Raw genomic sequence first — 19,855 nt, 5'->3', positions numbered from 1 at the left:
TAGCTTTCCTGCCTCCACCCTAAAGACATTCTTTGGATGACACTGCAGGAAGACCAGGAAACCTCAGGAGAGAGGCAGATAGAGGATATTCTCAGAGAGCCTCAGACTGACCACAGCTTCAACAGAACACTGAAAGCCAAACTTAGCTCCTGAAATTGACTAACCCAAAAGTACCTCCCAGGAGACCTGAAATCAGCAGACAAAACAGTAAGCCTCAGACAATATAAGCTGCCTAGACAAACTTCCTATGACTGGCTTTTTAAAAAATGTTTTATTTGTTTGTTTCTTCTTTCAATATTTTTCTTATTTTTTCTCCTTTATTACTTTGATATTATTATTATTAAGATTTTTGCTCATTTGTCTCATTTCTTTCATATATCTTATTGGCCTCCTTCCTTTTCTTAAGCATTTTTCCCTTTTTTATTTTCCATTCTTTCTTTTGCTTTTCCTTTCTCTCTCTTCTTGTTACCTTTGCATAATATTTTTGTTTTCTTACTCTATCTTCTTGTATTTTTTTACCATTTTCCTTTTTTTACCCTCTACTCTTATTCTTTCTCTCTATTCTTTCCTCTTAGAATCTTTTTTCTGCCCATTTTCTCTTCCAGTATCCTCTTTATTCTTTATTTCACTATTAGCAATATTATCTTTTTCTCTCTCTATTTTTAGTTTAGTATTCATGTTTTCTCTTTCTTTCCTAATTCTCTTTTCTTTTGTGGTGGTTTTTGCTGTTGTTGTCAGGATCTTTTGTATGTTCTTGTTTGTTTTCTGTTTATTTGTTGTTGTTGTTTTGGGGGATGTTTGTTTTGGCTTGTAAGCACCTATTATAGCAGCTCACATAACATGGCAATGGCGAGCCTCACAGTTAGCCGACCTGAGAGGAGAGCCTACCCATAAACTGCATAATAACAATCAAGATCCAATTAGAACTGGAAAACCCCAATAATCCTCAAAAGGGGCATGACTAGAGCATACAGCTTAGTAAATATAAGTAAATCACACCACTGAGTCCCACAGGACATTTACTGCAAAATCCAACACTACAAATCCTAGGAGTTATAGCAAGTATATCTAATACAGAGATACAAACACAAAGAGACAACTAAAATGGGGAGACAAGAAACAACCCCCAAATTAAAGAAAAACCAAAAACACACCTAAATAAGATGGAGATAAGCAAGTTATCACATATAGGGTTCAGAGTAATGGTTATAAAGATGTTTAAGGAACAGTGAAAACAAGAAACTTAATAGAACTAATAGTGGGAACTGCAAGGAATTCAGTGGAAGGTACCTCAGCATGAAAAAAAAAATTATGACTAAGAATCAGGCAGAAATAAACAATACTACATCTGACATCAAGAATATGCTGAAAGGAATTAAAAGCAGGCTTGATGAAAAAGATGATCAAGTAAGCAAATTAGTAGAGAAGGTAGGAAATAAACTCTTAATCAGAGCAGCAAAAAGTAAAAATACTTAAAAATCATGAGAACAGTTTAAGGGAACTATGGGACAACATGAAATAGAACAACATCTGCATCATAGAGGTACCAAAGGAAGAAGACAGGTAGTAAGGTATAGAGAACCTGTTTGAAGAAATAATGACAGAAAACTTCACTAAGCTGGTGAAGGCAAAAGCCAACAGAAACACTTCAGACAAAAAAGGAATACTATGAAATATTTAAAGTAATGAAAAGCTAGAATCTAAAACCAAGATTACTTTATCAGCAAGTCTATCATTCAAAAATATATAGGAGAGGCTTGAACATGGTGGCTGATGGAATGGCAGGCTGCAAGATAGTGTATGAGTGAGAGAGCAAAAGGAGAATGTGTGGACATGTGCAGAGTGTCTGTATTTATGAGTGAGGGACAGTTATACTCCACAGGATTGTTGGGGACTGGCAGACCAGGTTCCCCTGGCTGGGCAGCCTCTACTACTGCTGAAATCTCTCCTGGCAGCTGGCTCTGTCACAGATACCACACAATCTTGAAGGGGAGAGGAGCTGTGATCAGAAGCCCAACCTTACCTTTAACCGATGAGACCTTGGATACCTCCTGGGACCCTACAACCACAATGCCCAGGGACCAGCTCCCTCAGCTACAAACCCACGAACACTGAGACAAGGTGGCGGCCAAATACCCAGTTGGGTCCTGCACCTTCTCACAGAGAAGATAGAAGGAACAGCTGAGTCAAATAACACCCACCCATAACTGGCGAATTAAACACAGCTGGTGAGGCAATCTGTGAACAGAAAGTTCAAAGATCACCTGGAGAGAGACAATGCAGGAGAGAGAGAGCTGCATAACCAGATATCCTGGGAGGAGTGAACATGGGGAGACAAAGAAACAGCCCCCATGGGAAAGAAAAGAAGGAATCACTGGAAAAGGAAGTAGACGAAATGGAGGCAAGCAATTTATCAGAAAAAGAATTCAGAGTGACTGAGAATCAGGTCTGCTTTCTCTGCAGAATCACCATGGCAGCTGAGACTCTGTACACATACCCTGAAAACTAGAGAGCCTTTAAGGCCCTCATAACCATGCAGTAAGCGGGGCTCAGGTCCACATACTCTCTGCACCACACCATTTCCACTTTGGCCAAACCAACCACACCCCTGAATTTCTCTGAAAGTTTTCTGCAGGCAAGGTTCCATCATTTGAAGGTGATGATGATTCTGTGTATTTGAGAGCAATGCCATTGCCTACTATGTGAGCAATGAGGACATGTGGGGAAGTAGTCTAGAAGCAGCAGCCCAGGTGGTGCAATGGGTGAGCTTTGCTGATAATGACATAGTGCCCCCAGCCAGTACCTGGGTGTTCCCCACCTTGGGCATCATGCACTACAACAAACAGGCCACAGAGGACATGAGGCAAATACTAGCGCTGCTGGATGCTCACTTGAAGACAAGGACCTTTCTGGTGGGCAGACTTGTGACACTGGCTGACATCACAGTTGTCTGCACCCTACTGTGGCTCTATAAGCATGTCCTGGAGCCATCTTTCTGCCAGGCTTTCCCCAACACCAACTACTGGTTCCTCACCTGCATTAACCAGCCCCCATTCTGCACTGTCTTGGGGGAGGTGAAGCTCTGTGAGAAGATGGCCCAGCTTGATGCTAAAAAGTTTTCAGAGAACCAGCCTAAAAGGGACACCCCTCAGAAGAAGAAAGGACCTTGGGAGGAGAAGCCAAAGCCCCAGGCCAAGCAGAAAGAGGAGAAAAAGGCCACTGCACCCCCTCCCAAGGAGGAGATGGACAAGTGTGAGCAGGCACTGGCAGGAGAGCCAATGGCCAAGGAACACTTTATCACCTGCCCAAGAATACCTTTGTGTTGGATGAATTCAAGTGCAAGTACTCCAATGAGGACACGCTGTCAGTGGTGCTGCCATACTTTTTGGAGCACTTTGGTAAGAACAGCTGGTCCCTGAGGTACTCTGAGTACCGCTTCCCTGAAGATCACACCCAGACCTTCATGAATTGCAACATCATCACTGGAATTTTCCAGCTGTTGGACAAGCTAAGGAAGAATGCCTTTGCCAGTATCATCCTCTTTGAAACCAACAACAGCAGCTCCATTTCTGGAGTCTGGGTCTTCCAAGGCCAGGAGCTTGCCTTTCTGCTGAGTCCAGACTGGTAGGTGGACTATGAATCATACACGTGGTGGAAGCTGGATCCCGGCAGCGTGAAGACACAGACATTAGTGTGAGAGTACTTTTGCTGGGAGGGGGCCTTCCAACACATGGGTAAAGCTTTCAATCAGGGCAAGATATTCAAGTGAACATCTCTTGCCATCGCCTAGCTGCCTGTACCTGTCCTCCAGGGAACTGGGGGTAATTAAAGGGAACTGAACATCAAAAAAAAAAAATTCAGAGCAATGGTCATAAGGATGCTGAAAAATATGAAAGACATATTCAATAATATGTGTAAAAATCAAGAGGAAATGAAGAAGAATGGAGAAGAAATTAAAAATGACATTGCTGCATTAAAGAACACAATAGAAAGCATCAACAGTAGACTAGAAGAAGTGGAAGACTGCATCAATGAGATAGAAGACAAGGTAGGAAAAAATACCCAAGCAGAGCAGCAACTGGAAAACAACTTAAAAAACAGAGGAGCACCTAAGGAAACTTTGGGGCAACACAAAATGAAACAACATCTGCATAATAGAGGTGTCAGAAGGAGAGGAAACTGAGCAAGGAATAGAAAACCTATGTGAAGAAATTATGACAGAAAACTTCCCTGATATTGGGGGGAAAAACATAACACAAGTCCAAGAAGCTCACAGAGTCCCAAACAAGATGAACCCAAAAAGGCCAACACCAAGACACATTATAATTACATTGGCAAACACCAATGACAAAGTAAGAATCTTAAAGGCTGCCAGAGAGACACAGAAAGTTACCTACAAGGGATCTCCCATCAGACTATCAACTGATTTCTCAAAAGAAACACATCAGGCCAGAAGGGAATGGGATGGAATATTCAAAGTCATGCAAAGCAAGGGTCAGAATCCAAGAATACTGTACCCAGCAAGGCTATTAATCAAACTTAAGGGTGAAATCAGGAGCTTCACAGACAAAAAAATGACTAAAGAAGTTTATTACCACCAAACCAGCAATGCAAGAAATGCGAAAGGGACTGCTGTAAAAAGAAGAAATAGGCAGGGAAGAAGGAACACAGGCGTAAAGAATAAAAATGGCGACAAACAAGTACCTATCAATAATAACTTTAAATGTAAATGGATTAAATGCCCCAATCAAAAGACATAGGGTAGCTGAATGAATAAGAAAACATGACCCATATATCTGCTGTCTACAGGAGACCCATCTCAGAAAAAAAGGACTCCCACAGACTGATGGTGAAGGGATGGAAAAGGTTTTTCAGGAGAATGGAAATGAAAAAAAAAAAAGCTGGGATAGCAATACTTATATCTGACAAATTAGACCTCAAAGTGAAGGCCATAACAAGAGATAAGAAAGGCCACTCCATAATACTAATGGGAGCAATTTAAGAAGAAGATATAACTCTGGTAATTATATATGCACCCAATACAGGAGCACCCAAATATATAAAAAATCTTCTAGAAGATATCAAGGGAGAGATTGACAGCAATACAGTCATAGTAGGGAACTTTAATACCCTACTAACACCACTGGATAGATCCTTTAAACAAAAAATCAGCAAAGAAACATCAATCCTAAATGACTGACTAGATAAAATGGACTTAATTGACATCTTCAGAACATCTCACCCCAAAGCCACAGAATATACTTTCCTCTCAAGTGCACATGGTCATTTTCAAAGATAGACCACATATTGTGGCACAGGCAAAGTCTCAACAAATTCAAGAAGACAGAATCATATCAAGCATCTTCTCAGATTACAATGGTATAAAATTAGAAATCAACTACAATAAAAACAATGGAAAAAATCAAACACCTGGATGCTAAATACCATGCAATTAAGCAATGATTAGGTTACCAAAGAGATTAAAGAAGAAATAAAAAGCATCATGGCAACAAACGACTATGTAAACAAAACAATCCAAAATCTATGGGACACAATGAAAGCAGTCTTGAGAGGGAAGTTCATAGCTCTACAGACCTACCTCAAAACACAAGAAAAAATTATAATAAATTATCTAACCCTACAACTCAAAGACTTATAGAGAAAGCAACAGGAAAAGCCCAGCATAAGCAGAAGAAAGGAAATAATAAAGGTCAGAGAGGAAATAAATGACATAGAAACCAAAAAATAATACAAATGATTAACAAAACCAAGAGCTGGTTCTTTGAAAGGATAAATAAGATTGATGAACCTCTAGGCAGGCTCACCAAGAAACAAAGAGATATGACCCAAATAAACAAAATCAGAAATGAAAAAGGTGAAGTATCAACTGATCCCACAGAAATACAAAGGATTAAAATAAAATGTTATGAACAACTCTGTTCCAACAAATTGGACAACCTAGATGAAATAGGATATTTTTAGAAAAATACAAGCTCCCGATACTCAATCAGGAAGAAGAAAAAAAACCTGAGTAGGCCAATAACTACCAAAGAAATTGAAGCAATGATCAAATATCTTCCAGCAAACAAAAGCCCTGGTCTGGATGGCTTTACAAGGGAGTTCTACCAAGCATTCAAAGAACTAAAACCTATCCTCCTCAGACTATTCCAAAAAATTCAAGAGGAAGGCACACTTCCAATCTCTTTCTATGAAGCCAGCATTACCCTAACTCCAAAACCAGATAAAGGCACCACAAAAAAAGAGAACTACAGGCCAAAATCCTTGATGAACATAGATGCTAAAATCCTCAACAAAATTCTAGCAAACTGAATCCAGCATTACATTAGAAAGATCATACACCATGACCAAGTGGGATTTATTCCAGTGATGCAAGGATGGTACAATATCTGCAAATCAATAAATGTAATACATCTCTTAAACAAATTGAGAGACAAAAAACACATAATCATATCAATCAACGCAGAAAAAGCATTTGACAAAATCCAACACCCTTTCTTGATAAAAACTCTCAGCAAAGTGGGAATAGAGGGATCATACCTCAATATAATAAAAGTCTTATATGACAATCTTACAGCCAACATCATACTCAATAGACAAAAACTAAACTCATTTCCCCTAAGAATGGGAACAAGACAGGGATGCTCACTTTCACCAATCCTGTTTGATATTGTACTCAAAGTGTTAGCCAAAGCGATCAGACAAGAAGAAATAAAAAGCATCCAAATTGGAAAAGAAGAAGTAAAACTGTCCTTATTCGCAGATGACATGATACTATATATGGATAACCCCAAAGACACCATCAAAAAAACTACGAGACCTAATAAATGAATTTGGCAATGTAGCAGGATACTAAATTAACACCCAGAAGTATATGGCTTTTTTATACACCAATAATGAACTCACAGAAAGAGAAACTAAAAAAAAAATCCCATTTACCATTGCAGCAAAATTAAGATACCTAGGAATAAACTTAACTAAGGAAGTAAAAGACCTATACTCAGAAAACTACAAGGCATTGAAAAAAGAGATAGAAGAAGACATAAGCAAATAGAAGAACATCCCATGTTCATGGATGGGTAGAATCAACATCATCAAAATGTCCATACTACCCAAAGCAATCTACAGATTCAATGCACTCCCCATTAAAATTCCAATGGCTTATTTCAAAGATTTAGAACAAATTCTCCAAAAATTCATCTGGAATAAAAAAAGAACCCAAATAGCCACAGCAATCCTGAGAAAGAAGAACAAAGTTGGAGGGATCACAATACAGCTATCAAGCTATATTATCAAGCTACTGTTCTCAAAACTGCCTGGTACTGGCACAAGAACAGACATATAGACCAATAGACAAGAACAGAGAACCCAGAAATCAACACATTATGCTCAATTAATATTTGACAAAGGAGGCAAGAGCATAAAATGGAGTCAAGACAGTCTCTTCAATAAATGGTGCCAGGAAATTTGTCAGATACATGCAAAAAAAAAAATGAAACTAGATCACCAACTTGCACCATACACAAAAGTAAACTCAAAATGGCTAAAGGACTTAAATGTCAGACAGGAAACAATAAAAATCCTACAAGACTCCATAGGCAGCAAAATCTCAGACATATTTTGTAGCAATATCTTAACCGACACAGCTCCTAAGGCAATGGAGACTAAGGAGAAAATAAACAAATGGGACTACATCAAAATAAAAAGCTTCTGCACAACAAAAGAAACCATCAACAAAACAACAAGAAAGCCCACTGCATGGGAGAACATATGTGCCAATGCTATTTCAGAAATGGTTTAATCTCCAAAATTTACAGAGAACTCATACAAATTAACAAAAGGAAGATAATGATCCAATCAAAAAATGAGCAAAGGACCTAAGTAGACACTTTTTGAAAGAGGACATACAGAAGGCTGAAAGACATATGAAAACATGCTCAAACTCACTAATCATCTGAGAGGTGCAAATCAAAACAACAATGATGTACCATCTCACACCTGTCAGAATGGCTATTATCAACAAGTCAATAAAGGACAAGTTCTGGCAAGAATGTGGAGAACAAGGAACCCTCGGCACTGCTGGTGGGAATGCAGACTGGTGCAGCCACTGTTGAAGACAGTATGGAGTTTCCTCAAAAGGTTAAAAATGGAACTCCCACTTGACCCAGTGATTCCACTTCTAGGACTATATCCCAAGAAACCAGAAACACCAATCAGAAAGGATATATGCACCCCTATGTTCATAGCAGCACAGTTTACAATAGCTAAGATTTGGAAACAACCTAAGTGCCCATCACCAGATGAGTAGATTAAAAAACTATGGTATATCTATGCAATGGAATACTACGCCACTATAAAAAAAGAAGAAACTTTTACCATTTGCAACAGCATGGATGGAACTGGAGAGTATTATGCTAAGTGAAATAAGCCAGTCGGAGAAAGATAAATATCACATGATCTCACTCATGTGGGATATAATGATCAACATAAATTGATGAACCAAAATAGATCCAGAGACAAATGGCAGGACAGGTGGGGAGGTTAGAGAGCAACCAAAGCACTTGTATGCATGCATATTAGCATAACCAATGGACACAGACCCTAGAGGTTGGGGGCTTGCCCGGGGTGGGAAGGGTTTGAGGTGTGGGGGCAATAGGGGAAAAAGGAGACATATGTAAAACTTTAGACAATAAAAAATATATATTTAAAGTTGAAAAAAAATATATATTTAAAGTTGAAAAAAATATATAGAAATCATGACTAAGAATCTGGCAGAAATAAACAATACTACATCTGACATCAAGAATACACTGAAATGAATTAAAAGCAGGCTTGATGAAGCAGATAATCAAATAAGCAAATTAGAAGGGAAGGTAGAAAAAAACAGTCAATCAGAGCAGCAAAAAGTAAAAATACTTAAAAATCATGAGAACAGTTTAAGGGAACTATGGGACAACATGAAATAGAACATCTGTATTATAGGGGGCACCAAAAGAAAAAGACAGTTAAAAAGGTATAGAGAACCTGTTTGAAGAAATAATAACAGAAAACTTTCCTAAGCTGGTAAAGGAAAAAGCCACACAAGTTCAGGAAGCACAGACGATGCCAATCAAGATGAACCCAAATAGACCAATTACAAAACACATAATTAAAATGGCAAATGTTAAAAACAAAGAGAGAATCTTAAGGGCAGCAAGAGAGAGATAGTCAAGGACTATCTCAGGTGCACATGAGACAGTTTCAAGATAGATCACATGTTAGGACACAAAATAAATCTCTACAAGTACAAGAGGATTGTAATCATATGAAGCATCTTTCTATATAACAATGGCATGAAACTAGAAATCAACTACAATAAAGACACCCCAAAACATTCAAACACCTGGAGGTTAAATAGCATGCTAATGAACAATGAATGGTTACCAATTAAATCAGGAAGAAATAAATTTTTAAAAACTTCTTGGAAACAAATGAAAATGAACATATAGCAACCAAAATCTACAGGACACAGCTAAAGCAGACCTAAGAGGGAACTTCATAGCATTACTGGCCTACTTCAAGAAACAAGAAAATTCTCTAATAAATTATCTAACCCTAAATCTAAGAGAATTAGAAAGAGAATAAGAAAAGCCAAGAGTAAGTAGAATGAAGTAAATAATAAAGATGAGTGGAAATAAATAACATAGAGACTAAAAAAAACAATACAAAAGATCAATGAAACCAAGAGCTAGTTCTTTGAAAAGATGAACAAGATTTAACCAAACTCATCAAGAAAAAGAGAGAAAGGACCCAAGTTAATAAAATCAGAAATGAAAAAGGAGACATAAGAACTGGCACCACAGAAATACAAAGATTTGTAAGAAAATACTGCAAACAGCTACATGCTTACAAATTGGACAACCAGGGAGAAATGGAAAAATACCTAGAAACATACAATCTTCCAAAATTGAATCAGAAGGAATGAGAAAACCTGAATAGACCAATCACATCTAATGAATTGAAGCAGTAATGCAAAAAGCTCCCAGCAAACAAAAGTCCTGAGCCAAATGGTTTCACAGGGGATTATTACCAAACATTCAAAGAGGAACTAATACCTCTCTTCTTCAAACTATTCAAAAAAAAATTCAAGAGGAAGAAAGACTTTCAAGCTCTTTTTACAAAATCTATATTATCTTAATTAATGAACCAGATAAAGACACTACAAGAAAAAAATTATAGGCTAATATTCCCATGAACATAGATGCTAAAATCCTCAACAAAATATTAGAAATAGGATTCAGCAATACATTAAAAAGATCACACACAATGACCAAGTGGGATTTATTCCAAGGATGCAAGTCTGGAACAATATTCACAAATCAATAAATGTGATACATCACATTAACAAAGTGAAAGATAACAATCACATGGTCATATAAATTGATGCAGAAAAAGCGTTCAACAAAATCCAACACCCATTGTTTATAAAAATTCTCAGCAAAGTGGTAATAGAGGACTCAAACTTCAAAATAATAAAGACCATATACAACAAAACTAAAGTCAACATCATACTCAATGGACAAAACTAAAAGTATTTCACTTAAGAATAGGAACAAGACAGGGATGTCTGCTTTCATCGCTCTTATTCAACATAGTACTGGAAGTCCCAACCACAGCAATTAGACAAGAAGAAGAAATAAAAGGCATCCAAATTGGAAAAGAGGAAGTAAAACTGTCCTTATTTGCAGACGACATGATATTATACATACAAAACCCTAGAGACTCCGTCAAAAAACTACTAGACTTAATACATGAATTTGGCAAAGTAGCAGGATGACATTTTTATACACAAAAAATTTCTGTGAAAGAGAAACTAAGAATCCACTTTACTATTGCATCAAAAAAGTAAGATACCTAGGAATAAACTCAAGAAAGAAATTAAAGTTCTGTACTTGGAAAACCATAAAACATTGGGGGGGAAAAGACAGAGGAACATAAAATGAGTGGAAGAACATATGGTGTTCATGGATTGGAAGAATTTGCATCTTTAAAATGTCCATACTACCCAAAGCAATCCCTAGATTCAAAGCAATACTTATTAAAATACCAATGGCATATTTCACAGATTTAGAACCAATAAATTTACATGGACATGAAAAAACAATACAAATAGCTGCAGCAATCTTGAGAAAGCAGAACAAATTTGAAAGGATCACGATACCAAATATCAAGTTATATTACAAAGCCATTGTAATCAAAACAGCCTGGTACTGGCACAATAACAGACATAGAAATCAATGCAACAGAACAAAGAATCAAGAAATCGACCCATGCCATTATGCTAAATTGATATTTAACAAAGGAGGCGAGAGCATGTAATGGAGTCAAGACAATCTCTTCAATAAATGGTGTTGGGAAAATTGGACATATACATGCAAAAAAGAAAAAAAAAGAAACTAGACCACCAACTTGCACCATATACTAGTACAAGAATAAACTCAAAATGGATAAAAGACTTAAATATAAGTCATAAAAACATAAAAACCCTGCAAGAAAATGCAGGCAGCAAAATCTCAGGTATCTCACATAGCAGAATCATCATTGATAAATCACTTATGACAAGAGAAACAAAGGAAAAATAAACAAATGGCACTACTTTAAACTAAAAGGCTTCTGCATAGCAAAAGCAACCAGCATCACCTGGTCAGCAGACTCAGTATTTGAGCATCGACCTATGAACCAGGAGGTCACAGTTCCATTCTCAGTCAAGACACATGCCCAGGCTGCAGGCTCAGTCCCTAGTTGGGGGCATGCAGGATAGAGGAAAGAGCTAGATAAGAGTAACCTTTCCAGATTTCTTTGGAATTTATTTAGTATCAATTGGAAGTAGATTCTAAAATTTACAATGTAGGAAGTTACGCACCCTGACTATAAATTTTTAAAACCCATTGATTTTCACACTTTAAATGGGCAAAATGTGTGGTATGTTATATATTTTATAAATATAGCTTTCTGAACTATAAATAATAAGATATTAAGAAAGACTTAAAGCAATGGGAAGATATTTTGGTGGAAAAATATTATGATTTTTACTGTATTATAAGTTTCTCCAGCATTTCTCCCCTCAAATGCTATTCTGATTGCCTCCCGCTTATCTTAGTATGTTACATGCTTGGTATTTCTTATACCTATTGGAGAAAGACCAGAACAACTAAAATATATTGGCTAGTGTTGCCCAGTGTTGTGTTGCTGTAGCACATACATCTTTTACAAAATGTTTCTAATCAATTAATGAACATTTGTTCTGCTCAATACGAGGCATTTTTATTTATTTTGTTACTGGTAACCCAGCTGGGATACTCTCTGTAAAGAAACTGGTGTGGTACATATTGGTTGGCAGAATCATGGTGTGACCTTTTATATTTCTTCATGGGCTCAGGCATTTCTTCAAAGCAAGAGGTCTTCTGTGCAGTGTCAGGACCATGAGATGTTTCCAACTACACTTGCAGAGTCCACTAGAACTGACTTCCACCCCATACACTGTTGGCCTCAAAGTCCACTCTAGTTTACCAATCCAATTTATCCCTCCCACAATAATAGTTTCTCTTTAATACTTTTCATGAATTTTTTATGTCATGGGACCAAGTTAATAGTTGTTAATTATAGCAGAAGCTTTGAATCATATGAAAACTCATGTGGCAAATGATCCAATCAGAACCCTTGGTACTGCTGCAAACTTAACCATTTCCTCCTTGCAAGTCACAAAGTCTCCATACCAATATAACCTCAGAGGACACTTTTTCTGAAACCAGTTAACATCTCTTAATCACTGATATTTACATGATTAGCAGCTACAAAGTCTAAGGGGGAAGTAAAATTTTGGTGGGTGAGTCAAAATATTTCTAGCTCATGGTATATTCTTTGGTTTTTATAATTGTCCTGTGGTAAAAAAAAAAAATTAAAATTAAAATTTTTTTAAAAACTAACAAACAATCAAATAGAAATATTATACTTCATCAGGTTCATCCCTATATAAAGAGTTTGCATTTAATGTAAGCATAGAAATAATTTTATATTTATTACTTCTCTGGGATGATTTCAATTTGCGTGAGAGAATTTGTATGGAATAAGCACTGCTTAAGGAATTATGTGGCATAATTCTTAAAATTAATGGACAAGTCACTAAACATCTCTGAACATCAACATAATATGGGTTATATCCTTGCTCCATCTGTTTAAATGTAAGGTTTTGTGATTCTGCAATCCAGAGATTTAAATATAATGCTTTTCTGTATAATAAAGCATGCTAGTTATACCCACCCTACACACGCACTCAAAACACATATATTCATATGTAAATAATATCTATGTAAATCATCATATGATGTTTTTCCATATCGGTTTGTTTCTCAGGCAATAATGAGGAACGCTCAACAGATGCAATTGCACCTGACATAAAAAAGGGACAATTCAAGACACGGTTAATGGATTTCCCTGGTAAGAACAAGATTTTTAAAATATAATATTTTAGGTTTATTTATCCTCTTTAGTGTTGGATTAAGTGTGGGACTTAAAGAACAAAAGTACCTCTAGGTTACTATTACATGGAGAAAACTTTTCATAAACACCCTCATTTAATTAGTTAACTTCTTTTGTGAAGTACAGGCATACTTTGAAGATATTTTGGGTTTGTTTCCAAAACATAGCAATAGAGTGACTATCACACAAAACAAAGCACATGAAATTTACACTATACGGTAGTCAACTCTGTGTGCAATAGCATTTTATCTACAAAAAAACACTTCTTTAATTAAAAATACTTTATGACTACAAACTGCTAATAATCATCTGAGCCTTCAGTGAGCTGTAATCCCTATGCTGATGGAGAGTCTTACCCCAATGTTGATGGCTGCTGAAGGATCAGAGTGGTAGTTGCTGAAGCTTGGGGTAGGTGTGGCAACTTCTTAAAATAAGACAACAATGAACCCAGCCGATGTGGCTCAGGGGTTGAGTGTCAACCTATGAACCTGGAGATCATGGTTTGATTCCTAATCATGCTTAGGTTGCAGGCTTCATCCCCAGTAGGAGTCATGCAGGAGTCAGCCAATCAATGATTCTCATCATTGATGTTTCTATCTCTCCCTCTCCCTTCCTCTCTGACATCAATAAAAATATTTTTGAAAAAAAGAGAACAATGAGTTTGCCACATCCACTAACTCTTTCTCTCATGAATGAGTTCTCTGTAGCATGCAAGGCTTTTTTATAGCATTATACCCATAGTAGAACTTCTTTTAAAATTGGAGTAGTACTCTTAAAACCTACTACTTCTTTTTCAGCTAAGTTTAGGTAATGTTCTAAGTCCTTTGTTGTCAATTTAACAATCTTCCCAGCATCTTTTCTAAGAGTAGATTCCACCTCAAGAAATCACTTTCTTTGTTCAACCATAAGAAGATGCTACTCATCCATTAAAGTTTTATCTTGAGATCACAGCAGAAATCCAGGCTGCAGTTCTTCAGGCTCCCCTTATTATTCTAGGTCTCTTGCTATCTCCACCACCTCAACAGTTATTTCCTTGATGACAAACTTGAACTTTTCAAAGTCATTAAGGAGGGTCAGAATCAACATTCTTCAAACTCTTGTTACTATTGACATTTTGACCTCTCCCGTGAATCACAGGTTTTGTTAATGGCATATGTCATAATAGTTCATTTCCTACAGATTTACAACTCACTTTTCCCAGATCCACTGGAGCAATTACTATGTATGGTAGCTATGGCATTTTGAAATGCACTTCTCATATAATAAGACTTAAAATTACTCAAAATTACTCCTCCTAACCCATGTGCTTCAGAATGGACATAGTGTTGGCTGGTGTGAAACACCATTAATCTCATTGCCCATCCCCTCAGAGCACTTGAGCGACCAGGTGTCTTGTCAATTTGCAGTAATATTTTTAAAATATTCTTTTTTTCTGAATGGTAGGTTTCAATATTTGGCCAAAATAGTCAGAAAACTGTGTTGTAAGCAGATGTGCTGTCATCTGGGCATTTTTGTTCTCATTATAGAGCAGAGGCAGAGGAGATTGAATATATATCTGAAGGGTCCTAGGATTTTTAGAATGGCAAATGAATATCGGCTTCAAAATAAACTCATCTGATGCATTAAATCCTAATGATATCATCAGCCTGTTTTTGAGACTCTGGAGGCAGTTACTGACTTTTCCTCTCTAGCTATGCAGTTCCTATTACTGTCTTCTTCAAATATAAGGCTACTGTGTCACCAGTGAAAACCTGTTGTGTGGTGTGGCCACCTTCACCAACTGCAGTTTCTGGACACTTTGATGTAGCTTCTTTATGAGCACTTGCTGCTTGCCTTGGCACTTTCATGTTTATGGAGTTGGCTTTTTTTCTTAAACCTCTTGAAATAATTTCTAGGAGCTTCATGCTTTTATCTGTCACCTTCATAGTATTGAACAGAGTTAGGTCTTGCTCTGGATTAGGCTTAATCTTAAGGGAATGTTGTGGCTAGCTTTATCTTGTATGCAAATCATTAAAATTTTCTCCATGCCAACAATAGGCTGTTTTTTCCATCTTATCATTCTTGGGATCCCTGGGGTAGCACTTTTACTTCTCTTCAAGAAGTTTTCCTCTATATACATAACATGGCTTAATGGCACAAGAGGTCTAGCTTTTGTCATGCCTCCCTTAATTGTATCTAGCTTTTGATTAAAGGGAGAGGTGTGAGGCTCTTCATTTCCCTTGAACACTTAGAGGCCAATGTGGAATTATTAATAGGCCTAATTACAATATTGTTGTGTCTCAGGGACTAAGAAGCCAAGAGACATAAATGATCAGTGAGTGGAGCAGTCAGTTAATGCACATTTCTCAGTTGTTTGTCATCTTATATGGGTATGGTATGAGGCACTCCTATACAATTACAAAAGTAACATAAAAGATCCTTCAACAAATTAGTTTACCTGTCTTTATTATGTGGACACCTTTGTGCAATTTAAATTAAATATGTATCATATGTTTAATTTCACAATAAACAAATATACATGGCTGGGGTGTGGATTAGCACAGGTCAGAACATTGGCCATAACGTTTTAAAACTACTACAGAAAGTCATGCCACCCGACGACAGGACCAATTACCATGTGCCGTGTGCAGTGGGAGCTTTGCACCACCCTATTGTCACTGAAGAGCTCCGACACTAAGATGTGTGGCTGTCATGGGTTGTTGGGAACCAGGCTCGCCCAGAACCAGCATTACCAGCACTCAGTGTGGCCTCGTGTGTGCACCTAGAATCAGGGACCCCGACTGCACCACGCTGAAACAGAACCAGAGCCCCCTAGCGTGTGCCAGGTGTCAGAGTTCCCCAAGAATCCAGTATCTCAGCCTTGTCCTGAGAATCAGGGTCCCTGTGTGCACATGCTCCAAGAATTGGAGTCACTGGCTCTTAGTGTGAATGCACTGGGAATCAGGGATCCCAGGCACACGTGATAAGAAACAGAGTCAAGTCACTGGTGCTTAGTGCTGCCTCCCACCTGGAGAATCGGGGTCCTGGTCAGCTTGGGGGACTTCAGTGAGTGCTTGCCCTGAATCGAAGTCAGGTGCCATGGGCTTTGGGTTTGGTCACCTGATTGTGTTGCGGGGAACAGATTCCCAGTGTCCCCGCAGTCTCAGGCTCAAATTCCTGTAGCAGCTCTGTTGTCCGTACAAGGGGTGGATCTATCAGTTACTATGGCGCTGCCCGGGAGCCTGCGGGGAGGGTGATGGGGTTTGTTACTCACAGAAATCTGTGGCCAGGATGTCTGGATTCTTGGTGTCTGTGGATCTGTAGCTGTGGTCATAGGTCTCTGTCCCCAGTGGCTGCAGGGTCCTGGTTTGTGTCTGAGACCAGACTGGGTGGTGCTGAGGCCAGGATCCTAGTCTCAAGCAGCTCTATTTCTCAAGATGGCATGGTCTCTGTGCCCGCGCTGGCCACCCAGGAGTGTCCGTGCTGAGGAGCGGGGCTCCACCGTCTAAGACAGTCCGGTTTGGTAGCCCCTTAAGCTTTTGTGAATTTGCAATCCACATATTTCAATATAATGCTTTTCTGTGTAATAAAACATGCTAGTTGCACCCAATATAAACAAACCCTCATGGAAACATATATTCCTGTGTAAATGACTTGTATGTAAATTATAATATGATGTGTTTTAAATTATGTTTATTTTTGTAGATACTAATGCAGAACGTTCAACAGATGCATTTACACAAGGCATAATAAAGGAACAACTCAAGACACACTCAATGAAACGCATTGGTAAGAAGAAGGATTTAAAAAGTAAAATATTTCAGGTTTATTTATATTCTTTGAAGTTGAATTAAGTGTGGAATTTAAAGAACCTAGAGTTTACTTACTATTATATGGATAAAAGCTTTCATGAATATCTTCTTTCAATTAGTTAAATTCATGTATTAAGTACAGGCATGTGTTGGAGATGTTTTGGGTTTGCTTCCAGGGCATGGCAATAGAGTGAATATTACAAAAGGAAAACAATGCACATCTTTAATTAAAAATACTTTATGGCTAAAACTGCTAATAGTCATCTGAGCCTTCAGTGAGTTGTAATCTCTTTGCTGATGGAGGGTCTTACCCCAATGTTGAAGCCTGCTGATAGATCAGACTGGTGGTTGCTGAAGGTTGAGATAGCTGTGGCAATTTCTTAAAATCAGACAACAATAGAGTTTGCCACATCAACTGACTCTTCTGCTCATGGATGAGTTCTCTGTAGCATTCAAGGTGTTTTATAGCATTATACTATAATGCTATAAACAGTAGAACTTCTTTTAAAATTGGAGTAGTACTCTCAAAACCTGCCACCTTTTTTTCAGCTAAGTTTAGGTAATGTTCTAAATCAGTGTTCCCAACCTTCTGGCCCTTTAAATACAGTTCCTCATGTTGTGACCCAACCATAAAATTATTTTTGTTGCTACTTCATAACTGTAATGTTGCTACTGTTATGAATCGTAATGTAAATATCTGACATGCAGGATGGTCTTAGGCGACCCCTGTGAAAGCGTCGTTTGACCGCCAAAGGGCTTGCGACCCACAGGTTGAGAACTGCTGTAATCTAAATCCTTTGTTGTCAATCCAACAAGATTCCCAGCATCTTTTCTAAGAGTAGATTCCATCTCAAGAAACCACTTTATTTGATCATCCATAAGAAGGTGTTCCTCCTCCATTAAAGTTTTATCATGAGATCACAGCAGAAATCTAGGCTGCAGTTCTTCAGGCTCCCCTTATTATTCTAGGTCTCTTGCTATATTTCCACCACCTCAACAGTTATTTCCTTGATGGAAAACTTGAACTTTTCAAAGTCATTTAGGAAGGTTTGAATTAACTTCTTTCAAACTCTTATTACTATTGATATTTAGACCTCTCCCACGAATCACAGGTTTTTCTAATAGCATATATCATGGTGAGTTTTTTTCCAGAATGTTTACAACTCACTTTTCCCAGATCCATCAGAGCAATTACTATGTATGGAGGGTATGGTATTTTGGAACGCACTTCTCATATAATAAGACTTTAAATTACTCAAAATTACTCCTCTTCACCCATGTGCTTCAGAATGGCCACAGTTTTGGCTGGTGTGAAACACCACTAATCTCATTGGCCATCTCCATCAGAATACTTACTTGGGTGACCATGTGCCATGGCAATTTGCAGCAATAATTTGAATGGATTCTTCTTTTCTGAATGGTAGTTCTCAACAGTGAGCTAAAATATTCAGAAAACCATCATGTAAACAGATATGCTCTCATCCAGGCTTTGTTGTTCTAATTATAGGTCACAGGCAGAAAAGATTGAACATAGGCCTGAAGAGTACTAGGTTTTTTAGAATGGCAAATGAGCATTGGCTTAAAAGTAAACTAACCAGATGCATTAAATCCTAAGAATATGGTCAGCCACTCATTTGAAACTCTCCTGGCAATCACTGCCATTTCCTCTCCAGCTATGGAGGTTCTTTTTGCATCTTCAAAAGTAAGTCTCCTTTGTCACCAATAAATATCTGTTGTGTATCTTCACTCACTATCTTAGCTAGATTTTCTGGATAATTTGCTGCAGCTTCTTATGAGCACTTACTGCTAGCACTGGCACTTTTATGTTTATAGAGATGGCTTCTTTTTTAAAACTTCCTGAAACAATCACTACAAGCTTCAAACATTTTTCTTCAGCTTTCTAAGGTTTTCAGCCTTCATAGTATTGAAGAGATTTAGGGCCTTACTCTGGATTGAGTTTGGCTTAAAGGAATTTTGTGGCTGGCTTGATCTTGTATGCAAATCACTAAAACTTTCTCCATATCAATAATAAGTCTCTTTTCTTATCTTATTGTTCATGTGTTCCCTAGAGTAGCATCTTTATTTATCTTTAAGGATTTTTCTCTTATATTCACACCCTAACTTACTGGCACAAGAGGAGGCCTATCTCAGCTTTTGCCCTGCCTTAATTACAAAACATAATCATACCTAGCTTTTGATTTGAGAGATGTTAGACACTTCTTTCACTTAAAAAATTAGCATCTAATAAGTGGTTATTGATGGGCCTAATTTCATTATTCTTGTATCTCACAATCTACTAGGATTATTAAATGAATTCAGCAATGTAGCAGGATACAAAATTAATGCCAAGAAATCTATGGCATTTCGTTACACCAATAGTGAACTTACAGAAAGAGAAACTAAAAAAGCAATCCTAATTACCATCGCACCAAAAAAATTAAGATACCTAGGAATAAACGTAACTAAGGAGGTAAAAGACCTATATGCGAAAAACTACAGAACACTGAAAAAAGAGATAGAGGAAGACA

The 19,855-nt window shown here is 37.6% G+C and overlaps 1 pseudogene across 1 annotated transcript; it reads left to right on the top strand.

The window, feature by feature from the left end:
• The first annotated feature begins 2,470 nt into the window (after positions 1–2,470).
• On the top strand, positions 2,471–3,769 carry LOC102261275 (annotated as a pseudogene). Its single transcript, XR_001360480.1, has one exon. The product of XR_001360480.1 is annotated as an elongation factor 1-gamma-like (transcript).
• Positions 3,770–19,855: the final 16,086 nt, after the last annotated feature.

Source organism: Myotis brandtii, unplaced genomic scaffold (assembly GCF_000412655.1).
Source record: "Myotis brandtii unplaced genomic scaffold, ASM41265v1 scaffold914, whole genome shotgun sequence".
NCBI classification, from domain to species: Eukaryota; Metazoa; Chordata; class Mammalia; order Chiroptera; family Vespertilionidae; genus Myotis; species Myotis brandtii.
This window is presented reverse-complemented; position numbering and strand designations above follow the sequence as displayed.